Below are 7,284 nucleotides of genomic sequence, written 5' to 3' on the forward strand. Positions count from 1 at the left end.
GAGCAGTGGCCTCTCCTTACTTTTGTACCCGTTTCCTCCAGCATCTTCACAAGGTCCTTTGCTGTTGTTCTGGGATTGATTTGCACTTTTCGCACCAAAGTACGTTCATCTCTAAGAGACGGAACGCGTCTCCTTCCTGAGCGGTATGACGACTGCGTGGTCCCATGGTGTTTATACTTGCGTACTCTTGTTTGTACAGATGAATGTGGTACCTTCAGGCATTTGGTAATTGCTCCAAAGGATGAACCAGACCTGTGGAGGACTACAATTTTTTTCTGAGGTCTTTGCTGATTTCTTTGGATTTTCCCATGATGTCAAGCAAAGAAGCACTGAGTTTGAAGGTAGGCCTTGAAATACATCCACAGGTACACCTCCAATTGACTCAAATGATGTCCATTAGCCTATCAGAAGCTTCTAAAGCCATGACATTATTTTCTGGAATTTTACAAGCTGTTTAAAGGCACAGTCAACTTAGTGTATGTAAACTTCTGACCCACTGGAATTGTGATACAGTGAATTATATGTGAAATAATCTGCCTGTAAACAATTGTTGGAAATACTACTTGTGTCATGTGTAACAGTATAACTTTAAACCGTCCCCTCGCCCATACCCGGGGGCTCGAACCAGGGACCCTCTGCACACATCAACAACAGTCACCCACGAAGCATCGTTACCTATCGCTCCACAAAAGCCGCGGCCCTTGCAGAGCAAGGGGAACCACTACTTCAAGGTCTCAGAGCAAGTGACGTCGCCGATTGAAATGCTATTTAGCGCGCACCGCTAACTAAGCTAGCCGTTTCACATCCGTTACACTCACCCCCCTTTTGAACTTCTCCTTTTCCGCAGCAACCAGTGATCCGGGTCACGGCACCAATGTAACAGTATAACTTTAAACCGTCCCCTCGCCCATACCCGGGGGCTCGAACCAGGGACCCTCTGCACACATCAACAACAGTCACCCACGAAGCATCGTTACCTATCGCTCCACAAAAGCCGCGGCCCTTGCAGAGCAAGGGGAACCACTACTTCAAGGTCTCAGAGCAAGTGACGTCACCGATTGAAATGCTATTTAGCGCGCACCGCTAAATAAGCTAGCCGTTTCACATCCGTTACACTCACCCCCCTTTTGAACTTCTCCTTTTCCGCAGCAACCAGTGATCCGGGTCACGGCACCAATGTAACAGTATAACTTTAAACCGTCCCCTCGCCCATACCCGGGGGCTCGAACCAGGGACCCTCTGCACACATGCACAACAGTCACCCACGAAGCATCGTTACCTATCGCTCCACAAAAGCCGCGGCCCTTGCAGAGCAAGGGGAACCACTACTTCAAGGTCTCAGAGCAAGTGATGTCACCGATTGAAATGCTATTTAGCGCGCACTGCTAACTAAGCTAGCCGTTTCACATCCGTTACACTCACCCCCCTTTTGAACTTCTCCTTTTCCGCAGCAACCAGTGATCCGGGTCACGGCACCAATGTAACAGTATAACTTTAAACCGTCCCCTCGCCCATACCCGGGGGCTCGAACCAGGGACCCTCTGCACACATCAACAACAGTCACCCACGAAGCATCGTTACCTATCGCTCCACAAAAGCCGCGGCCCTTGCAGAGCAAGGGGAACCACTACTTCAAGGTCTCAGAGTAATTGACGTCACCGATTGAAATGCTATTTAGCGCGCACCGCTAACTAAGCTAGCCGTTTCACATCCGTTACACATGCACAAAGTAGATGTCCTAACTGACTTGCCAAAACTATAGTTTGTTAACAAGAAATGTGTGGAGTGGTTGAAAAACAAGTTAAATGACTACAACCTAAGTGTATGTAAACTTCTGACTTCAACTCTATATCCTATGGTTCTTTGTACTTTAGCCGATATCTGTGTCACTGTGTCCTAGCTAGCTTTTCCCATGGGGAACTTCATAAATACATCTGCTTGTGTTCTAATGACAGCTTGGGGATCCACTGCTCTGATGTGTGAGTTAGTCGACAGCACCTCATCTAAGAACCCTATGAGAGGTTTGCTAGACCCTATGCTAGTACACACGCCCACAACTAAACCAGTCTCTGGCGGCTTGTTTTGCCTGGAGTCAAACAACACTGCACACACTGATTATTTCTATCCTCTAACGATGAATTCAATGGTATCTCCAGTTCTAGCATGCATAGTTAGCTATACATTCTGGTACGTTAGGGTTTTGAATGGACATTACATTTCCAAAGACAGTTCAAATCAAAAGGTAGTCCTGGGTGGACGGCATTTATCCAAAGAATGTTTCTAATGTCGACCTCCACATTTAAAAAGGTTGTTTTAATATGATGATGTCTGTCTGTGATAGGGATAAAGAAGCTTCGGGAATATCATACTCAGCAGGTGATCGATATCACAGCTGGAATTTGTCAGATCTGTTCACAGACACACGAATCCCTCGAGACTTTATGTAGGCTGTTATCAACAAAAGTATGTACTCAAGACATATATTAAATCAATACATACTGCTATTATATCAATACATTAAATGTGACATATGAGTAATAGTAACCGTTCATATTAGTACGTATTGCTGCGTTGCCTAATTTTCTCTGAACCCGTCTGCTGTCCATGGTGCTGAAATGTGAAACAACACGGAAAACACCAATTTGTGGCTCATACGCCCAACGGCAGACAGAAACCAAATGGTAAACTACTAACAGAGACACAGGTAACCACAACATACAGCCGTTTTGTCATCATGAAACGCATAGCCAAACACATGAAGGTGTGAAACAAGTTAGGAATCGATTGATGGCTAATACATCCGTCTAGACAAGTGCAGTGGTTTGCTTTTAAATACATTTATGTAGTCTTATCACGAACAATAAGCACAGGCTACAGGTGTAATCTGAAAGAGAAGGTGAGGCTAGTAGCCATACCTTAATTGTCGTGGATTCAAAACGAGCAGGGGAGGCGGCAGCTGTCGCCATATTGACGTATCCGTGTATTTCCTCGAATTTACCGCTTCTCATTTGTAACATCTCCGCCCTGCCACCACCATCTGACACGCACATAAGTCTCCAAAAACCGAGTCACTCAGATCATAGTTAGAAAGAGCGAGGAACATTAAGAAACAACAGTGGCCATCTCTCTCAATCACCACAATTCCCGAAAACAGTGACGTGAGTGACAAAATCTGTTCCCAAGCGCGCGTCACCGTGAACCACCCAACTGAATGGGTGTGAATGGATCTCTTAACAGTGCCTGGGCGTTCCCTTACCCTTACCAGTTGTTTATTCCTTGTAATGGATCCACTATAGATCCTGTTAGCTGAAATATGGATAAACGTTGGTATTTTGCCACTACATTCTCTATGTAGCAGTGTTTCATCTATAGCCATGAGAATATCTTATGTCCATGACACTAGAGTCATCTATCCTAAGTAAAAGCCTAAGAAGAGGTTTAGCCATCTATTTTTACATTATCATGACCGCAAATGACTCAAGCTATTTGTACAATATCGATGGGAAATATTATCGTGATCAACGTTTGCTCAATGCGTTCGTGTGTTTGAGTAACACACATTTAGAGACAACAACATCCCTACCAATTTTGATAAATGCATTGCTAGAAGTGTATATGTCAATTTAAGGCAAATCTGTTAAACAATAGGCTTCTTGTCATTGATATGTATTACAACAAATTAAATGATCTAATTGCGACACCCACGTATAAAAAAGTTAGGCCATTATTTGGAGATTATAAGAAAGAAGCATAGGAAGGTAGCCTAATAATAATTGATTGTCATTTCACTCGGTTCCCCCAATGGGAACACCCTGCGCTCCCCCTGTGCGCAAACGCCATGTCTATGTCTATGGGCACAAGCACTGTTCATGACAAATCAACATCTTGAACCCCATTGAAAACCTGTGGTTTGAGTTGAAGAGGTCAGTCCATTAGAGCAGACGAAAGATATCAAGTATCTGGAAAGATTATGCCTGGAGGAATTGTCTAAGATCCATCCCAACGTGTTCTCCAATCTCATAAAACATTTTACAAAAAGGCTGTGTTATTATCCTCGCAAGGGGAGGGTGCTAGAGTATTGAAAGCAGGAGTGTTAGTCTTTTTCGCTCATCTTTTTCAAGGGTGCCAATAATTATGGATCTGGCTTATTGCCAATGATATCTCTCGATGTCTGAAAGGGGGTGCTGTTTTAAAGCCAACCGCACAGTCATTTTGGTACTCCCCTCCATTGTAAAAAAAATATACAAAAAAATGCATTTATTAATGTCTACATTCGTTTTTGACAAGTCTGTTCGACAGACACCTTAATGCATACTTTTATACTATATTATGTGAACGTAACATGATTTTATTTCATGTATATAAAACATATTTCTTAAGAAAAACACATTTGAGAGTGCTAATGATACTTTGCCCACTACAAAAAATGAAATACTTAAATACATGCAATTTTCTAATTTTATTGACATACTGTTGTATTCCTTTCATTCCAATGGAGGACTGCTCCTTCTGGGGAGTGCCAATATGGCGGCCGGTGGCTTCAAAGCCTCTCATTGGCCATTACATAGCATCAACAATCCAGGTTATCATTGGGTTATTGTCTTGTAATGTTTGTGTGAACGTTTTATGAAATCCAATAATACAAAAAATATATATATTTGTAAGTCTGAGATAGACTATTAAATAGACCACTCTCCTACTTCTCAGCCAGTGATGCCAATTTAGCAAATTTGTTGCTATATTTAGCAACTTCTTTTCAAACAGCACCTAGCAACACATTTAGGTACGTTTAAAAATGTATTTTGAACTTTTAGCAACTTTTGAAAAGTGACTCAAACGCTAAAATGCAGGCATTTTCCCTATAAATTACACAAAAACGATTTTCTCTGTCACACACTCAGTCACAACACACGTGCCTGGCTGCAAAAGTGCATTGTGAGTGACGTCAGCAGCAGGCGCTCAGCTGGTGCACAGCCAGCAGCAATTTCAGCTAATTTCAAATCGTTGTTGGCTGACTGCAGTAGCAGTGGTAGGGGTTCGACGAGCCAAACCCAATGAATATAGTTGGTCACGAATGTTTGATCTTGAACAGAACTTACAACATCAATCAACATGCCTTAAACAAAAATATACCGCCAGAAGTACAGAAAATAGTGGGAGTCTGTACCTAAAAAAATGTAAAATCATATTTTTTGCCGAGATGGCCAGTCAATTTGTGTAACGTTATTATGTATTCAACGTAATGACGCAGTTTTATGTTATAACACAACGTCATTTAGCAACTTTTAGCAACAAATCAACCTGCCGCTCTAACAATTTACCGTGAAAATTAGTTGGCAACACTGCTCTCAGCAGCTGCTTAGTCACTCCATGACTCCGCCTTCCGCGTGTTCACGAGATGGTTCGAAGAAACGTAAATCTATTGTAACAGTAGGCTATTGCAAAAATACGCACAACACAAACAGATTGTCTAGCAATTTCGTACTTTTTTCAGGAGGGGAGTTACATGCAGATATTTAGGGCAAGCTATATGTAGCCTACTCAGCATATCATACAAGTAAGTCACAGACAGATAGTCAATAGCGAATTTAATGTTTAAACTTTTTTTGCATCTTTGCAAACATTGGCTAAACTGGAGTCATATTGTTAACTATATGGCAGCATAACTACAAAAATTACATTACTACACAAAACGCTAATTGTTTTTGCCCCAATGCAATGTGTAGACTGCTTCTTGCTTGTGCTACGGCAATTTCCGTTACAACAGACAGACCGTTGTATGTAGACTTCAGATACAGTGAGCTGCAAAAGTATTGGGACAGTGACGTTTTTTGTTGTTTTGGCTCTGTACTCCAGCACTTTGGATTTGAAATTACACAATGTCTGTGAGGTTAAAGTGCTTAAAGTGCAGACGTCAGCTTTAATTTGAGGGTATTTTCATCCATATCAGGTGAACGTTTAGAAAGAAATTACAGCACTTTTTGGACATAGTCCCCCCCCCCCCCCCATATTAGGGGACCAAAAAGTATTGGGCCAAATTCACTTCTATGTGTATTAAAGTAGTCAAGTGTAGTTGTATTTGGTCCCATATTCCTCGCACGCAATGATAACATCAAGCTTGTGACTCAACAAACTGGTTGGATGGGGGAACTATGTAACAAAAAGTTTCTAAATGGTACACCCGAAATGAAAGCTGTCAGTCTGCACTCATTGTATTATTTACAATCCAAAACTACAAAAAATGTGTCACAGTCCCAATACTTTTGGAGCTCGCTGTATATTTTTGGAACGTTCGTTAAAATCGCAGCTGTTCAGAAATATGAGGCAGAGAGAAAAGGCTCCATCATCATATCGATCTAATCGGTTGAGGCTTCAGAAGAGGGTGAGTAAAGAGAGAAACATGAATGTGTGTGAATAACACATGTACAGTATGGGATTTGGATCCTTAGATTTGGGAAATAAGTTTCCAGAAGGGAGGGGCGGGAGTAAAAACTGTATTCGTAGCCTCGGCCTATAAAGAAACTCCAGCTCACTGGTGATCTTGATCCTCCACAACTGCACCAATCTGAAAACACCAAATATAATGACAGAAATCATATTAGATGATTTTGCTTCCACCTATCCAGCTGTTTCATTCAGATCAATGCAGAAGATGAAGGATAGGACACAAGGTCCGGGTGCCACTGTAGACTATTGGGACGCAGGCACTCTGTCAGATGGGCTGTAGTGTGAGTGAAACAGGCTACAGATCTGTCTTCTTAGCACAAGCCATACTTGAGCATTCTACAGAACTACACTGCCAACGAAAGAGCGACATGTGTTCCTTCTGTAGTGGCACTCAGGGAGAACCGGCAAGCTGTGTGTGTGTGTGTGTGTGTGTGTGTGTGTGTGTGTGTGTGTGTGTGTGTGTGTGTGTGTGTGTGTGTGTGTGTGTGTGTGTGTGTGTGTGTGTGTGTGTGTGAGGGAAGCACGATAGCATGTCTATACCATTTTTCCACCTTAAGTGTAACCCCCCTGTGATTCTTGCAGGTCCCTGCCCTCTGCTGGTGAATGTGCATTTTTACTTCAAGCCAAGAAAGCACATCTCCATCAAATACACTCTAACCCCTCACATGCCAAAATATACCTGAATTTAACACAGAACATGACATTTTCGTTTTTCAATGCTGTCATAGTGAGTAAAAGGCTGTAGCGTTGCCCTTGTGGAGTGTCTGACTATTTGACATTCACCTGGCTCATCAAAGTTCCTGAAGCTGCCTGTCATCATGGTTACACTGTTCTCTT

The 7,284-nt window shown here is 42.4% G+C and overlaps 1 protein-coding gene across 2 annotated transcripts in view; it reads right to left on the minus strand.

The window, feature by feature from the left end:
• The window catches only part of LOC112255142 (sodium channel protein type 2 subunit alpha), a 43,893-nt gene extending 40,699 nt beyond the window's left edge, over positions 1-3,194 (minus strand). For both annotated transcript variants that reach the window (XM_042323961.1, XM_042323962.1), the window contains exon 1: positions 2,916-3,194. The gene's annotated coding sequence lies outside the window, so the exon portion shown is untranslated. The remainder of the gene's footprint in view (positions 1-2,915) is intronic.
• Between the last annotated feature and the right edge of the window lie 4,090 nt (positions 3,195-7,284).

This window comes from Oncorhynchus tshawytscha, linkage group LG07, assembly GCF_018296145.1.
Source record: "Oncorhynchus tshawytscha isolate Ot180627B linkage group LG07, Otsh_v2.0, whole genome shotgun sequence".
NCBI classification, from domain to species: domain Eukaryota; kingdom Metazoa; phylum Chordata; class Actinopteri; order Salmoniformes; family Salmonidae; genus Oncorhynchus; species Oncorhynchus tshawytscha.